Below are 17976 nucleotides of genomic sequence, written 5' to 3'. Positions count from 1 at the left end.
AAAAAAAAAAAAAAAAAAAGAAAGAGGCCTTGATCTAGGAAGTTTCTAACCACTAGCCATTGCAACATATAAATTTATCTAAGTATAAAACAGTTGTAGTGGATTTCAATGATTCAGTAAAATAGTAATGTGGTGGGGGTAGACCAGAGAGACTTGGTCCTAATGACTCTTTAATTCCCTTTTGTAGGTATGTCCAGTATCACAAATAGTTTACTAAAGTGAGAGTTAAGTATAGTTAATGTCCTTGTGATTAGGACAGTGAGATCTGGCCACAGCTTGGGGGAATGTTTCTGTCCAGTGCTTGGATTTTTACATCAGTGAGCATATAGAACAGGGCTACCAAAGAACCCTTCTACTGAAGCCTCACCAGAGTGAATAGAAGCCAATGTTGGACATGGAAAAGTCACAAAGAAGCATAGATAGGTCCCCAAAGGCCAATGCATTTCAATAGTGGCAGTATCTGATTTCCAGAAGCATTATTGGATTCAGAGTTCAAGAGGAACATGAGTGCTGTTGAACTTGGGGGTAGAAATATCAGGGGAATCATTAATGTCATGAAAAATACAGCATGACAAGGCCAAGAGAACAGCCCATGCTCACAAGACAAACTGGTCATTTTCTCCTATAGGTTTCAGAGAAGGAGGTCCCATACCATGTAATTGATTAGTTTATCATAGTACATGCTGGTGGCAAGTTGATATCTGAGCAATCACAGAGGAGGAAAATTTCAGCCATCTAGTTAATGTGGGTCCAGCTCTTAGGATGTGATACCTGTAATTCTTGCTAGTTTAGGATGCTTAGTGAACTTTCTCTGTGGTAAATGATAATTTTGTCAGCTTTAAGGGGAGAGGGAGAGAAATAGGCTGCTACAGGTGAATGAATTGGGGAGACATGCGCTAATCATGTGTGGTATTCCTCTACAGGCTAGTGGCCAGGATGTACAACAAGGAGAAAGCAAGCCAAACATGATCATTCACCTTCCTCTCTTCTCTGACAGAAGATGCAATATGATCAGTTGCTCTGGTGTTCCTTCCTACATGACCTTCCCTTTCTAATGAACTAATGAGCTGAGGACCCTATAATGAACTTTCCTTCATTTTATTAAGTTGTATTTGTCAGATATTTTGTCACAGCAGCAAGAACTGTTAGAGAAGATTCACACAAGAAATAGGACTTCATAAAATTGCAAAGCTTCTGTAAGGCAAAAGACACTGTCAATAGGACAAAAAGGCAACCAACAAATTGGGAAAAGATCTTTACCAATCCTATATCTGATAGGGAGCTTATATTCCAATATATACAAAGAAATCAAGAAGTTAGACTCCAGGAACCAAATAACCCAATTAAAAAATGAGGTAAACAAAGAATTCTCAACTGAGGAATACTGAATGACTGAGAAACATCTAAAGAAATGTTCAACATATTTAGTCATCAGGGAAATGCAAATCAAAACAACCATGACATTCCAACTCATACCAGTCAGAATGGCTAGAATAAAAAACTCAGGTGACAGCAGATGCTAGCAAGATTGTGGAGAAAGAGGAACACTCCTCCATTGCTGGTGGAATTGCAAGCTGGTACAACCACTCTGGAAATCAGTTTGGAGGTTCCTCAGAAAATGCACATAAGTACTACCAGAGGTCCCAGCTATGCCACTTCTGGGCATATACCCAGAAGATGCTCCAACATGTAATAAGGACACATGCTCCACTATATGTTCATAGCAGTCTTATTTATAATAGCCAGAAACTGGAAACAACCCAGATGCCCCTCAACAGAGGAATGGATACAGAAATTGTGTTACATCTACACAATGGAGTACTACACAGCTATTAAAAACAATGAATTTATGAAATTCTTGGGGGAAATGGATGGATCTGGAGAATATCATCCTGAGTGAGGTAATCCAATCACAAAAGAATACACATGGTATGCACTCTCTGATAAGTGGATATTAGCCTAGAAGATCAGAATACACAAAGTATAATCCACAAACCATAAGAAACTCAAGAAGAAGAACGACCAAAGTGTGTATACTTCGTTCCTTTTTAAAAGGGGGGACAAAATACCCAGGGAAGGATTTTCAGAGACAGACTATAGAGCAGAGATTGAAGGAAGGACAATCCAGAGGCTGCTCCACCTGGGAATCCTTCCCATATCCAATCATCAAATCCAGACTCTATTGTGGATATCAACAAGTGCTGGATGACAGGAGCCTGATATAGCTGTCTCCGGAGAGGCTCTGACAGTACCCGACTAATACAGAAGTAGAGGCTCACAGTCATCCACTGGACTGAGCACAGGGTCCCCAATGAAGGATCTAGAGAAAGGACTCAAGGAGCTGAAGGGTTTGCAGCCCCTTAGCACTAACAACAATATGAACTAACTAGTATCCTCAGAGCTCCCAGGGACTAAAATTCCAACCAAAGAGTACACATGGTGGGACTCATGTCTCCAGCAGCATGTGTATAGCAGAGGATGGCCAAATTGTTCATCAATGGGAGGAGAGGACCTTGGCCCTGTGAAGGTTCTATGCCCCAGTGTAGGGGAATGCCAGGGCCAGGAAGTGGGAGAGGGCGGGGCGGTGAGCAGCGTGAGGAGGGAGGGAACAGGGGATTGTTTTAGTTTTTGTTTTTGTTTTAATTTAATTTCTTTTCTTATTTTATTTTATTTTTATTTTTTGTTTTGGAGGGAACCTGGGAAAGGAGATACTGTAACTAAAGAAAACATCTAATAAAAAAAAAAGAAGAGTTATTGTGATGGTCAAACTGACCATGTGATTCATAGGTTTATGAAATGAATTTGTAGAAGGAATGTGATAGGGTTTAGGGTTTTGATTTAGAAGTCTTAAAATGATGTAAACAAGGCTTAGTAGGCCAATAATACCAAGAGAAATACAGACAGACAGTCGAAGTTTATTTTGTGAGGTTTTACTTGTGACAATGCAAATTCATTTGCAAGAACAGAACCTAAACTAAGATATAAGTAGTTGAAAATTCTTTGTTAAAACTACAACTGATTAGTCAGTAGGGTTCATAGAAGCAGCGATCACATGCAGGGTCTATGCTGGGTTCTCTGCATATGTTATGGTTGTTAGCTTGATAGTTGGTTTTGTGGTACTCCTATCAGTGGGAATGTGGGTGCTTCTGACTCATTTGCCTTCTCTTGAGATCCTTTTCCTCCTATTAGATTGCCTCACCTGACCCTTTTGTAAGGGCTTATGCCTGGTTGTATTGTATCTTGCTGTGCTATGTGCAGTTTATAACCCTGGGAGGCCTGCTCTTTAAAGATGGGAAAGACAGGATCTAGTGTAGAGGGGCAGTAGGGAGGATGGGGAATGAAGGGAGTGGAAGAAGGGGAACAAAGGCCTTGCTTAGTCATCTGTGTACTTCTGCACCTCATTTCTATCTCTATGGGCACTGACATATTTGCTACTTTTGTGTTTAAGAAGTTACTGCTGATGGCAAGTATTGGTGACTGCTATACACCAGCTAGGGGCTGTTCCTTGTGATTCCCACTTTTATACCATTTCTTTGCCTTACAGCTCAGTGACCCCAAAACTCTAGATGTTAAAAGTTCACTGATCAGCTTGTGAAGAACACACTATGCTACTATATATGGTTTTTATGTATGAAAAATAAAGTGAATTAACTTTAAAAAAAACTGTCTAGGAAAGAGATTTTTGAAGCTTCATCCAGTAGGTATGTTAAGTATTTCTACTGGTTTTGAAATGAAAGATGAAAGGACTTTTCCTTCACCTCTGCCAACTACTCAAACTTGCAGAAGTGGCAAGACAGAAGCTGCTGGAACACCACCAGAAGTTCTTTGGTGCATTTTTCTCTATGTAGTCACAACAGCTGATCCAGTGAAGAAGGCAAGGCCAACCAAAGGCACAGAATCATCAGTGAAGACCAGTGTCAACAAAGCCCACTAAAGACCAGCACAGAGTGACAAGGAGCACCAATGTCACACAGCATTGCCCACTGTCTGTTGGGTTATATTTATATCCTTTTTAAATATCACATGTTCTCTCAATTGTTTGCTCTAACAAAACATTACATGTCCTTTCCCCAGGCAGCTTCCAGAAAAACACCTCTTGTCTTTTTTTTTTTTTTTTTTTAGCAAAACATCCTCCTACATGTCTGCTTCAGCAAAAACATCACCTGATAAGACAATTGTAGGCTTAGATTTTTCAAACCTACTTCAATAAGGGTTACCAAATGCTTTCAGTCACCTTCTAGCCCACTGTTCAAATGTATGGGAGAGACGGTAAATAGGACAAGGGGATGCGGATCTGACCTGTTTAGAAGTAGTTCTTTGTGTCAATTCCATATTGGGGAATGTGGGTGACATTGATTTGCAATAGGGCATTGAACTCGAGACCTCAGAGACTGGTGGCCATAGTTTGCAAAGCTGGGGTACTAATAAGGGAAGCACAAGGCAAGTTTTTATTATCCTTTGGAGTTTAGCAAGAGGAATGTGGGGGAAGTAGGCACGAAGCCCCTTTACATTTGTGTGTGTTCATGAAAGGAATTATCTGTCTCAAGATAAAACAAAAGGAAATAAAGAAGGGAGAATGTGTTAGAATACTGTGACCTTAAAAATTAAGAGTTCTCTAGGAAATTCTGTGCTGTGTCAGCAGGTGGTCTGAATCCATAATTGACAGGGAAGGAGCTATGGAGCAGGCTTTTTGTGTAGAGCTGGTGAACTGTGTGAGGGGGAGATCTATGTGAAGAACTGTTCCCTAGTTCCAACAGACCTGAACCTCTGAACATAACCCTCCTGACTGGCTTCCTGAGCAAAATTAGAAAAAAAAAAGCAGATATGTTAGAACGCTGTTCATAACATACATTACAGTGGTTAGATTTAGATGAAACTTGGAGAGATTGTAGAAAATAGGCCTACCTTGCCTCTAATGATAATATTCAGCTTTTCTGTGCTAGTGGACACTGCAGGCAGAGCCTTCCTTGATCCACCAGTTTGTTTTGCAGAGTGGTCTTGACTCTTGTGTGATACTTCAGGGTCATGTATGTTGTGTCTGAGGTGCTTTTCCACACACATAGCACTCATATAGTTATTTGAAGTGCCAGATAGAATTCCAGGGAAATTGTTCCCTATAGTCATGCACCAAGGGCAGGTTTCTAATTGTCCTCAGCACAAGGCCGTTGTACAGAAGTTTCCCACAAGTTCTCGGCAGAGTCTCTGAATGCACTGTGTGAAGGAAGCAGGTTGTTTGGCAGTTTCTTGTTGTGCAAGGTATAACACGTAGGAGTTGTAAGAGGCTCACATGAAGAGCTTGATCAACAGATGTCGGGATAGCATTGGTGATGACATGAGTGATAGCGTCATCTGGTTATCTTGTCATAACCGCCCACATTCTTGTAGTCCCGGGCAAGCTGTGGCTTGGTCACTTCAGTGACTTGGTTACTTTCTTCTATCTGTTGACAACTCCTGTTTTGAAAGGATCATGGAAGTTTTGAAATAAAGGTGATATGTTGTTCCAAAGGCAGAGGCATAGGCTGGTGGCCTGCCTGAGGCTCTCTCTCTTCTGGGTGGCAGGGGGCCTGCTGCTGAGGCCCGGGTCTCTCTCTCTCTCTCCCAGGGCTGACCTGTGTGCTGCACAGTGCCTTAATTACAAAGGAGGCAATGTATGAATGAGTTATTTTATTGTGGGAAGGAGAAATAGGCTGGTTGAGTAGAGAGAAGGAAAGGAGAGGAAGGAGAGAGAGAGGAAAAGAAGAGGGAGAAAGCAAGAGAAGAGAACAAAGAGAAAGAGAGGAGAGAGAGAGGAAGAGGAAGAGAGCAAGAGGAAGTAAGAGTGAGAGGGGAGAGAAGAGTGAGGAAGCAAGAGAGTGAGGAGGGGGCAAACCACCCCTTTCATTGTGTGGGGCATGGCATGCCTGGCTTGTGGTCAGATGACTCTGTGTAAGGTCCAGCTAGAATGCCAGGAGTTTGAGGCATTGTCTGCCTGATAGAGCACACATCTGCAGGGGCAGCTGTGAGGGGTCTGGGCTGAAATCTGAGCCATTGTTCTCAAGAGCTTATCCCTGAACTCCTACTGTTCCTTGTGAACAGATTTACTTTGCTCAGTGGGTCTCCAGGGTTCTGAGGTGGCTGCTCTACTGGACTTCAGCTGTCAGAACTTCCCACTGCCCCACAATGATAGACATGTTATCCTGCCATACCATGCATGCTATTGTATCCTGACACAGATAGCGACTGTCACCATGAAGGAATTTCTTGACTGCCTTGGAAATCTTGGGAAAGAACTTTCTGTTTTGCAGAAGAGTTTCAACAACTAGTTTACAGCTAATTCAAAGCATATTTGGCCAGAGTCACTAAAACTGTAAAAATCAATTCATGATGAAGATGTATGAACTATTCTTCATCCTAGTTGATGTCAATGGTTGCACAATAGTATTTCCAACTGTACCCATTCTCGCACTGGTATCGATACGTGACCCAGTGTAGATTTCTACACTGGGCACATATCCAGTCTAAGCTTCACATAGAAGATAAGACTTGATTCCCCAATTTTTGGGCTTTTATGTATTTCTTTTATTGCCAAATGATTTTTCTTAGGCACCAGACCCTCATTCAGGCTCTAGTATTGTCTTGACAGATAGTAATAGCAAAACTTGGGTAGCAGATAATTTGGAACAGACCACATGTGGTAGATTCTGTCTGTTTTGTAAAAGCTCACATTCTGCTTATAAACCACATGCAAGAAAGTGCAGATGGCCATGAACCTGTCTAGAGTCATACATGATGTTGCAGAACCCCAGAGTAGATCCAATGGAGTCAGTTCCCTCACTGGACTAGTACTCCTGACAGCTTGGTTTTAAACACAAATACTCCATGGATATCCTGAGCACAATAAAAGCTTTTGTTTTTATCAGCAGAAGCTTCCTTGAAGTTCTTAGAACAATATTGGTTTAGCTTTTCTGCACCCATGTGACAGACACATAAATTTGTCTTTTCTGTCTAATTCTGCCAGAAGTCATCCCCAGGAAAAAAGGAGAGAAAAATCTACGCTTGTGTATTCTTCAGTGATCTGACCCTGAAATCACTTCAAAATACAGCTGAAACAGACATTTTCAATAGGCAGCCATTTGCAATCAGTTGACATCATGCTAAGTCAAGACTTAGCAGTGATTGGGTGGGGTGTTATTTTTAGCTCTTGTCAAGGTAGCATCTGCTATTCCTGCTATCCTGGGAACTTGGTATTATATCATTCCTGCTGTATCAGGAACTTAGTACCAAAGGGCTAGGAAAGCAACATTTTAGTGAAATATGCATATTTGGAGGATTTTGTTTAATATATTCTTTTTAAAAATACTGATTTTTCCCTGATATTCACCTCATTTTTATTATAGGCATTAAACAACCAGTGAAATTTTCCTTATATTTTCTATATGTAGCATATAGCATATTTTCTATATGCAACATATAGAAAGTATATGTGATATAATCTTATACATTTCTTTTTTATTTTTATTTTTTATTAGATGTTTTCTTTATTTACAATATACCCTTTCCCAGGTTCCCCTCAAAAAAAAAAAAGAAAAAAAAAAAAAGAAAATAAAACAACAAAACTAAAACAAACCCCTGTTCCCTTCCCCCTCCCCCTGCTCACCACCCCACCTCCTCCTGTTTACTGTCCCTGGCATTCACCTACACTGGGGCATAAAACCTTCACAGGGCCAAGAGCCTCTCTTCCCATTGATGGCTGACTTGGCCATCCTCTGCTATACATATGCTGCTGGAGCCATTACTTTCCCCATGTGTATTCTTTGGTTGGAGTTTTAGTCCCTGGGAGCTCTGAGGGTACTCGTTAGTTCATATTGTTGTTAGGGCTAAGGGGCTGCAAACCCTTCAGCTCCTTGGGTCCTTTCTCTAGCTCCTTCATCGGGGATCCTGTATTCAGTCCAATGGATGGCTGTGAGCCTCTACTTCTGTATTAGTTGGGTACTGTCAGAGTCTCTCAGGAGACAGCTATATCAGGCTCCTGTCATCCAGCACTTGCTGGCACCCACAATTGTGTCTAGATTTGGTGATTGAATATGGGAAGGATTCTCAGGTGAATGGTCCTTCCTTTAGTCTCTGCTCCATAGTTAGTCTCTACAACTCCTTCCATGGACATTTTGTTCCCCATTTTAAGAAGGAACGAAGTATCTACACTTTGGTCTCTCTTCTTCTTGAGTTTCTTGTGCTTTGTGGTCTGTACTTTGTGTATTCTGGGCTAATGTATCTGGGCTAATATTTACTTATCAGAGAATATATACTATGTGTATTCTTTTGTGATTGGGTTACCTCACTCAGGATGATATTCTCCCGATCCATCCATTTCCCTAAGAATTTCATAAATTCATTGTTTTTAATAGCTGCGTAGTACTCCATTGTGTAGATGTACCACATTTTCTGTATCCATTCCTCTGTTGAGGGACATCTGAGTTGTTTCCAGTTTCTGGCTATTATAAATAAGGCTGCTATGAAGATGGTGGAGCATTTGTCCTTATTACATGTTGGAGCATCTTCTGGGTATATGCCCAGGGATGGTATAGCTGGGTCTTCTAGTAATGCTATGTTCAATTTCTGGAGGAAACACCAAACTAATTTCCAGAGTGGTTTTACCAGCTTGCGGTCCCACCAGCAATGAAGGAGTGTTCCTCTTTATCCATAACTTTGTCAGCATCTGCTGTTACCTGAGTTTTTTTATCCTAGCCATTCTGACTGGTGTGAGTTGGAATGTCATGGTTGTTTTGATTTGCACTTCCCTGATGACTAAGGATGTTGAACATTTCTTTAGGTGCTTCTTAGCCATTTGGTATTCGTCAGTTGAGAATTCTTTGTTTAGCTCTGTACCCCATTTTTTAATTGGGTTATTTGGTTCTCTGGAATCTAACTTCTTGAGTTCTTTGTATATATTGGATATTAGCCCTCTATTGGATATAGGATTGGTAAAGATCTTTTCCCAATCTGTTGGTTACCTTTTCATCCTATTGACAGTGTCCTTTGCCTTACAGAAGGTTTGCAATTTCATGAGGTCCCATTTGTCAATTCTTGAACTTAGAGCATAAGCTATTGGTGTTCTGTTCAGGAAATTTTCCTCTGTGCCTATGTGCTTGAGGCTCTTCCCCACTTTCTTTTCTATTAGTTTCAGTGCATCTGGTTTTATGTGGAGGTCCCTGATCCACTTGGACTTGAGCTTTGTACAAGGAGATAGGAATGGATTGATTTGCATTCTTCTACATGCTACCCGCCAGTTGAACTAGCACCATTTGTTGAAAATGCTGTCTTATTTCCACTGGATGGTTTTAGCTCCTTTGTCAAAGACCAAGTGGCCATAGGTGTGTGGGTTCATTTCTGGGTCTTCAATTCTATTCCATTGATCTATCTGCCTGTCACTGTACCAATACCATGCAGTTTTTATGACAATTGCTCTGTAGTACAGCTTAAAGTCCAGGATGGTCATTCCACCAGAGGCTCCTTTATTGTTGAGAATAGTTTTTGCTATCCTGGGTTTTTTGTTATTCCAGATGAATTTGTAAATTGCTCTTTCTAAGTCTGTGAATAATTGAGTTGGAATTTTGATGGGGATTGCATTGAATCTGTAGATTGCTTTTGAGAAGATGGACATTTTTATTATATTAATCCTGCCAATCCATAAGCATGGGAGATCTTTGCATCTTCTGAGATCTTCTTCAATTTCCTTCTTCAGAGACTTGAAGTTCTTGTCAAACAGATCTTTTACTTGCTTAGTTAGAGTCACACCAAGGTATTTTATATTATTTGTGACTATTGTGAAGGGTGTTGTTTCCCTAATTTCTTTCTCAGCCTGTTCATCCTTTGTGTATAGGAAGGCAACTGATTTGCTTGAGTTAATTTTATATCCAGCTACTTTGCTGAAGTTGTTTATCCACTTCTGGAGCTCTCTGGGAATTTTTGGGGTCACTTAAGTATAGTATCATATCATCAGCAAATAGTGATAATTTGACTTCCAATGTCTTTTCCAATTCATATTCCTTTTATCTCCTTTTGTTGTCTAATTGTTCTGACTAGGACTTCAAGTAAAATATTGAATAAGTAGGGAGAGAGTGGGCAGCCTTGTCCAGTCCCTGATTTTAGTGGGATTGCTTCAAGTTTCTCTCCATTTAGTTTGAAGTTGGCTACTGGTTTACTTTATATTGCTTTTACTATGTTTAAGTATGGGCCTTGAATTCCTGATCTTTCCAAGACTTTTATCATGAATGGATGTTGGATTTTGTCAAATGCTTTCTCAGCATCTAATAAGATGATCATATGTTTTTTTTTCTTTGAGTTTGTTTATATAGTGAATTACGTTGATGGATTTTGGAATACTGAACCATTCCTGCATCCCTGGGATGAAGCCTACTTGATCATGATGGTTGATCGTTTTGATGTGTTCTTGGATTTGATTTGTAAGAATTTTATTGAGTATTTTTGCATCAATATTTATAAGGGAATTTGGTCTGAAGTTCTCTTTCTTTGTTTGGTCTTTGTTTGGTTTAGGTATAAGAGTAATTGTGGCTTCATAGAACGAATTGGGTAGAGTACCTTCTGTTTCTATTTTGTGGAATAGTTTGAGGAATATTGGTCTTCTTTGAATGTCTGCTAAAACTCTGTACTAATCCCATCTTGTCCTGGGCTTTTCTTTGTTGGGAGATTATTAATGACTCTTTCTATTTCATTAGCAGACATGGGACTGTCTAGATCGCTTATCTGATCTTGATTTAACTTTGTTACCTGGTATCTGTCTAGAAAATCATCCATTTCATCCAGGTTTTCCAGTTTTGTTGAGTATAGGCTTTTGTAGTAGGATCTCATGTTTTTTTTTTTTTTTTGATTTCCTCAGTGTCTGTTGTTATGTCTCCCTTTTCATTTCTTGTCTTACTAACTAGGTTAATGTCTCTGTGCCCTCTATTTAGTCTGGCTAAGGGTTTATCTATTTTGTTGATTTTTCTCAAAGAACCAGCTCCTGCTTTGGTTGATTCTTTGTATAGTTCTTGCTGTTTCTATTTGGTTGATATCAGCCCTGAGTTTGATTATTTCCTGCCTTTGACTCCTCTTGGTTGAATTTGCTTCTTTTTGTTCTAGAGCTTTCAGATGTGCTGTCAAATTGCTGGTATATGTTCTCTCCAGTTTCATTTTGTGGACACTTAAAGCTATGAGTTTTCCTCTTAGGATTGCTTTCATTGTGTCCCATAAGTTTGGGTATGCTGTGGCTTCATTTTTATTAAACTCTAGAAAGTCTTTAATTTCTTTCCTTATTTTTTCCTTGACCAAGTTATTATTGAGTAGAGTGTTGTTAAGCTTCCACATGTATGTGGGTTTTCTAATGTTTATGTTGTTATTAAGGAGCAGCCTTAGTCCATGGTGATCTGATAGAATGCAAGGAATTATTTCAATCTTCTTGTATCTTTTTGAGGCCTGATCTGTGACCAATTATATGGTCAATTTTGGAGAAGATACCATGAGGTGTTGAGAAGAAGTTATATTCTTTTGTTTTAGGATAAAAAGTTCTATAGATATCTGTTAAATCCATCTGTTTCATAACTTCTGTTAGTCTCATTGTGTCTTTGTTTAGTTCCTGTTTCCATGATCTGTCAGGTGTTGAAATCTCCCACTAATATTGTGTGAAGTACAATGTGTACTTTGAGCTTTAGTAAAGTTTCTTGTATGAATGTAGATGTCTTTGCATTTGGAGCATAGAAGGTCAGAATTGAGAGTTCATCTTGGTAGATCATATCTTTGATGAGTATGAAGTGTCCCTCCTTATCTTTTTTGATCACTTTAGAGTCAATTTAGAGTGAAAGTCAATTTTATTCAATATTAAAATGGCTACTCCAGCTTTTTTGGGGGGGATACCATTGGCTTGGAAAATTGTTTTCCAGTCTTTTATTCTGAGGTAGTATCTGACTTTGACACTGAGGTGGGTTTCCTGTATGCAACCAAATGTTGGGTCCTGTTTATATATATTCTGATAGTCTATGTCTTCTTGGGGAACTGAGTCCATTGATATTAATAGATATAAAGGAAAGGTAATTGTTGCTTCCTGTTATTTTTGTTGTTAGAGTTGGAATTCCATTCATGTGGCTATATTCTTTTAGTTATGTTGAAAGATTACTTTTTTGCTTTTTCAGGGATTTAGTTCCCCTCCTTGTGATGGAGTTTTCCATTTATTACCCTTTGAAAGGCTGGAGTTGTGTAAATTTGCTTTTGTCATGGAATACTTTGGTTTCTCCATCTATGGTAATTGAGATTTTTGCTGGGTATAGTAGCCTGGGTTGGCATTTGTGTTCTCTTAGGGTTTGTATGACATCAACCCAGGATCTTCTGACCTTCATAGTCTCTGGTGAGAAGTCTGGTGCAATTCTGATAGGCCTGCCTTTATATGTTACTTGACCTTTTTCTCTCACTGCTTTTAATATTATTTCCTTGTTTTATGCATTTGATGTTTTGACTATTATGTAGTGGGAGGAATCAGGGTTAGGGTTAGGTTTAGTAATTGTGAATAGGACCATACCACAGTCATACCTGTTTGCTTCTTATGCTTCTTCTTCTGTCTCATGCATTGGTTTGAGTGGCATCTTTTGTCTCCTGCCCTAAACCAAAGCAAATGGTAGAGCCTCCTAATCTCTGTTTCAGTAAGTCTTTCTACCTACCCGAGTCCACCTTGCTGAGGCCCTCATTTCCTGCTGAGGTTCCACAATTCCAGTAACTTTAGTGTTTACCTCTGACAATTCCAGTAACTTTAGTGTTTAGCCCTGACAATTCCAGTAACTTTAGTGTTTACCTCTGACAATTCCAGTAACTTTAGTGTTTAGCCCTGACAATTCCAGTATCTTTAGTGTTTAGCCCTGACATATCTACCTATCTTGTTTTATGCCCTCCTTTCCCTTGATGAAATTCTAGTCGCTGTTCCCTGTTCTTTGTCAGCTCTCCGGCTACTTACACTTTCAGAATTAGCAAACCCCAGACATACAATCTTGGAGTTTTAAAAATAGATTAAATAAACTTAATAAACAAAACAAACAAAAAACCAAATGATGTGACTGCATGCTTCAGACTCATGCCATTGTCACTTCTGTGCTGTGGTGAACTGTAATCTGGAACTTTGGCCTAAATTAAACATTTTCTCTCTAGGGTTGCTTTTTATCAGGGTATTTTATCAAAGAAACAAAAAACAAAACTAGAACAGGTAAGAGAACAAATGGGGACCCCAATGGAGGAGTTACAGGAAGGACTGAAGGAGCTGAAGGGGTTTGTAACCTCATTGGAAGAACAACAATATCAACCAACCCAGAACCCCCAGAGCTCTGAAGGACTAAACCACCAATGAAAGAATATGCATGGAGGGACCCATGGCTTCAGCTGCATATGTAGCAGAGGATGGTTTTATCTGGCATGAATAGGAGGAGAGGCCCTTAGTCCTGTAAAGGCTCTATGACCCAGTGTAGGGGAATGCCAGGGCAGTGAGGGTGGAAGTAGGTGGATGTGTGGGGGAGCACTCTAATAGAAACAGGTGGGAGGAGGTAGCCTAGGGGTTTGTAGAGGGGAAACTGGGAAGGGGGATAACATTTGCAATATAAATAAATAAAATAACCATTAAAAAATTAGAAAAATTTAATTTCCCTTTCTGACTGCTCCAGAAGTTTGAGGGAGGCATGGGCCTGGTGAAATGTAGGTGGGGAGCTGTGTGGGACACACATATCTTAGCATTGCAAACACAAATAAGGCTTCTTCTATGGAAGATAATTTTGAGTCACACGTTTGTAAGTTTCTCTGTATTGAATGCAGCTGAGGACTTAGATATGTACTACAGTACACTTCTTACCCTAATATAGGGAGTTCACAGACTTATGAGCTCCCTGAACACTCAGCTCAAACCATAGATTTAGGGAAATCCCTATAAATGATCAAAATGTCTTCTGGGATTTTAGTTTCAATGACAGTCCAAGAAAATCCCCAGTTTCTCCAGTTCTTCCTTTTACCCAATCACAGTGGGATCTCCATGTTAAGACAGGAGAACAGATTGTGAGTGTTAGTGGGAATATTCTCCTCTGTCAGGCTTAAAGAGCAATATAAGATGCAGTGTACACCCTGCCCCCAGCCACAATCCACTCTTGCTCACATCTTCCAGATGTGGATCTAGTCTGCTAGCCTGAAGCACATAAGCCTGTGATCTGAGGGCACTCACCTGAGATTTGGTATCCCTCTTCCCCCCCAGGCCCTCTTAATTGGAGAAGCAGGTGGTCTACATGTCCATGGACTGGCTCTCACAACATGAAGGCTCCCACTGAATTGGCTCTGGACACTGTATTTCTGAAATCTGAAATAACAGATAAAATTATAAGAAATAATGCTGTGCGTGGCCGTAGCCAAAACAGTATGCTGTGTTTTCATCAGTTCCCTCAGAAACAGAAGTACTCACTTTAACTCTTCTTCTCTGTACTCTGATCTCACCACATTAAGAAGTGTTTTATACAGTGATCAATACTTGCAGTTTCATAAGCTACACTTACCCAGCTAAAAACCACCAGCAGACACCAGACTCACATGGCTTATTTGACTCTATTTTTAAAAATAGATTTTAGTAGAGATGAGATACTCAGAAAAACTGACAAGAAGATGAGAAGAGTTTCCTGTGTACTTCCTGCCTTGCTCTACACAACTAGAGTGGTACACATTCTCCACCTGATAAATCTACAGGGACATATTGCTGTCATCCAGGATCTGTAATCCATACTTTGTTGTGTATGTACCCTGTGGGTTGAGTAAATGTCTAGTGATATGCATCTACCATTATAGAACCATGAGTAGTAGTTTTGGTGCTTCTTAAAACATCTCCAAATCTCTGTCTCTCTGTCTCTTTCTCTCTGTCTCTCTCCCATGTGTGAGCTTCTGGGATGAAACTGGTGTTAGCTATTTTTCTTGTTGCTTTTACACAATATACAATAAAAGCAACTTATGGAAAGAAGGGTTTCCTTTAGGCTATAGCTTCAGGGTACAGTCCATCATGGCAGAAAAGTTGTAGCATCAGTAGCATGAGGGACCTGGTCACATATCTGTCAGTCAAGAGTCAGAGATAGGTGAATGCTGATGCCCACCTTGAATTCTTTTTATTCAGTCTAGGGGACCACAGACATAGAACTGTGCTACCAATTTCAGGTCAAGTCTTCTCTGCTCTGCTAAAGCCTTTAATATACTTCCCCATGTTGTGGCAATTTCTAACTATAAAATGATTTTCCTTGGTTCTTTATAAATGTCATCAATCATAATGTAAATGTCTGATATGTATGAAATATGATATGCAACCTTGGTGGACAAAGTCCACTAGAGGTGGTCCTTTGAAGGTTATAGCATGATCTTGTTTTCAGCCATGATCGCAGTTTCATGGTCAACTAATATGTGAACAAGGTACAGTGAAAGCTCCTGCTACAAGATACCTTCACGTGAGTCCTCAACTTCACACACACACACACACACACACACACACACACACACACACACACACAAGACTTCAAGCTCTTACCACTGTGATATGTTCACCACAATGAATTGACCTTTGAAATATGAGATAAGATGAATCCTGTAGAGGTCAACAGAGGGTACTGAATTCCCCGGTGCTAGAGTTTTAAGTGGTTGTGCACTGCCAACATGGGTCTCCTGCAAAAGCAGCAAGCATGTCTAATAACTGAACATCTTTCCAGCTCTCAGGGTATTAGATTATAACATGTAAGCTTTGATGGAGTAAGGCACACAATTGTTCAATGTATAACAACATAAAGGAGAGTGTCATATGAGACCTCAAAAAACTTCTTAAAGTTTGAAGTCTTATCCTTAGCTCCAGAGTTATGACACTGGGCCTCAGAAATGCATAGCAGCACTCACTCTGCCATTTATTTCTCTCCTATAAATGAACTCTACTGGTCAGGTGAAGCTGGGCCCCATGATTCATAACAGATACATGAACAAAGAAAATGTGTTGTGTTTACACAGGGAAATTGTGTTCTGTCAAGAGGATGAAAGAAATTACATCATGTCTGAAGAAAATGGATGGGCCTGGAGTTTATTATGGTACTTCATGGGAAGACACCAAGGCCTGAAACTATTGCTGATGCTATGATGTGCTTACAGACAGGATTGGATAGCATGACTCTTCTGAGTGACCCAACCATCAGCTGACAGAAAGATGCAGATACTTACATACAACCATTGGACTGAAGTCAAGACCCCTATGGTTGAATTAGGGGAAGGATAGAAGAAGCAAATGAGGAAGGCGGCCCCATAGGAAGACCAGCAGTCTCAACTTACCCATACCCTTGGGAGGTCCCAGACACTGAGTCAGCAACCAGGCAGCATACAGAAGCTGGTCCAAGGCCTCCAACACATATATAGCAGAGGACTGCCTGGTCTGGCCTCAGTGGGAGGAGATGAGCTGAGTCCCTGAGAGTCTTGAGGCCCCAGGGAGGCAAGGAGGCCTGGTGGTGGGGGAGCATCCTCTTGGGGACAGGGGGAGGAGAAATAGCGTGAGGAATTGTGGAAGGGTGACTGGGAGGGGGAAGGCTGGATTGTAAATAAATAAATAAATAAATAAATAGATAAATAAATAAATAAATTTTAAAAAGAAGATGATCATGTGACCCTGCAGAAGTAAACATATGGCAAATACAACTGAAAGCAGCAAACCTATACTTAAATATCAATACCCATAATATCATTTAGTAGCCCAAAGTAGAAGCACCCCACTTCATCAATAGAAGTTACCCATTAATTGAATAGTAAAGTCAATGTCAATCTGTATGAAGAATATTACTCAGCCATAAGAAGGAAAGGCATTCTGATTTTGCTTCAATATGATAAATGTTGAAGATATTGTACTAAAAATGAGGCATGTTTTATACTCACATTTATTTTCATTTTTATTATTTATTTGAGAATTCTTTACAATGTATTTTGATCATATTAATCCCTTCCTCCAATTCTTCCCAGATGCATGCCTCATCTCTGCTCATTCAACTTTGTGTTCTCTTTAAAAATATATCAGTTCCAACTTGTGTTGCTCCTATGCTGTTAAACACATGGCATTTCAATGTAGCATGGTCCCTATGTGAGAAAATCAATCAGTTTGATGAAGACAAAGTTCCAAATGCTCAGAGTGTGTTTGAAAATACCCTAGATGCTGAAGTGGCTAGTGGATGCCACAATCCCTAAAAATATCTTCATAGGTGCACCTGATTAACTTAAGTTGTTTTTAAAATAGTTTGTCCTATGACCATTCCAATGAACCTCATAAATACAATTGTTACCTCTTATCATTCTTTAAAATGTCCCAGAGGCAAGTGTTTAAGACTGAATGAAAAGATAGGGAGAGTGCTAGAAATCAGTAAGGTAGCTTACAGGCAGAAGTGGCTGGTGACTTCCTTCCTAAGGAGCCTTGGGACCTCTCTAAGGAGAAAATAACAGAGTAACAAAATTTGCACAAGGTCAAACTAGACAGTCTCAGCATGGGGAGCTTATCTGGGCATGAAGTGTGACCTGGGGAGCTATAGGTAATTGATATCTGATAGGAAATGGAGAGCCAGTCTTATTCAAAGGAGTGGCCCCTAGTAAGTCAACTGCACTCCTGTAGAAAACTGTATATATCCAAGAATATATAAGCAGCACAAATGAAACCTTATGGCTTTTAAAAGACAGGACACAAAGTTGAGTATGTAGGCGTGAGGTGTGGGACTGGGAGGAGTTGTAGAATGGGATAAATATGATCAAAATATATTGTATAAACCTCTCAAGAGTCAATACAAAACAAAGAAAGAGGGCTAAAAAGCTAGCAACGCACATGTAATGCAGATTATCCATAAAATGTGTTGAATCACTGGCATTATATTGAGCGTCTACAGGTATGGGTCAAATTCAAGAGGTTCAGCCCATGTGTATTTTGAGATCTTGTTC

At 40.0% G+C, this 17976-nt stretch overlaps 1 long non-coding RNA gene across 1 annotated transcript in view; it reads left to right on the top strand.

Moving 5' to 3' along the window:
* The window catches only part of LOC116101723, a 91913-nt gene extending 75550 nt beyond the window's left edge, over window positions 1–16363 (top strand). Inside the window, exon 4 of the long non-coding RNA XR_004122905.1 lies at window positions 16024–16363. This is a non-coding gene — a long non-coding RNA (uncharacterized LOC116101723). The remainder of the gene's footprint in view (window positions 1–16023) is intronic.
* Window positions 16364–17976: the final 1613 nt, after the last annotated feature.

The sequence above is a fragment of the Mastomys coucha genome, unplaced genomic scaffold, assembly GCF_008632895.1.
Source record: "Mastomys coucha isolate ucsf_1 unplaced genomic scaffold, UCSF_Mcou_1 pScaffold21, whole genome shotgun sequence".
NCBI classification, from domain to species: domain Eukaryota; kingdom Metazoa; phylum Chordata; class Mammalia; order Rodentia; family Muridae; genus Mastomys; species Mastomys coucha.
Note: the sequence above shows the minus strand (reverse complement) of the source record. Positions and strands in the feature narration are given on the sequence as shown.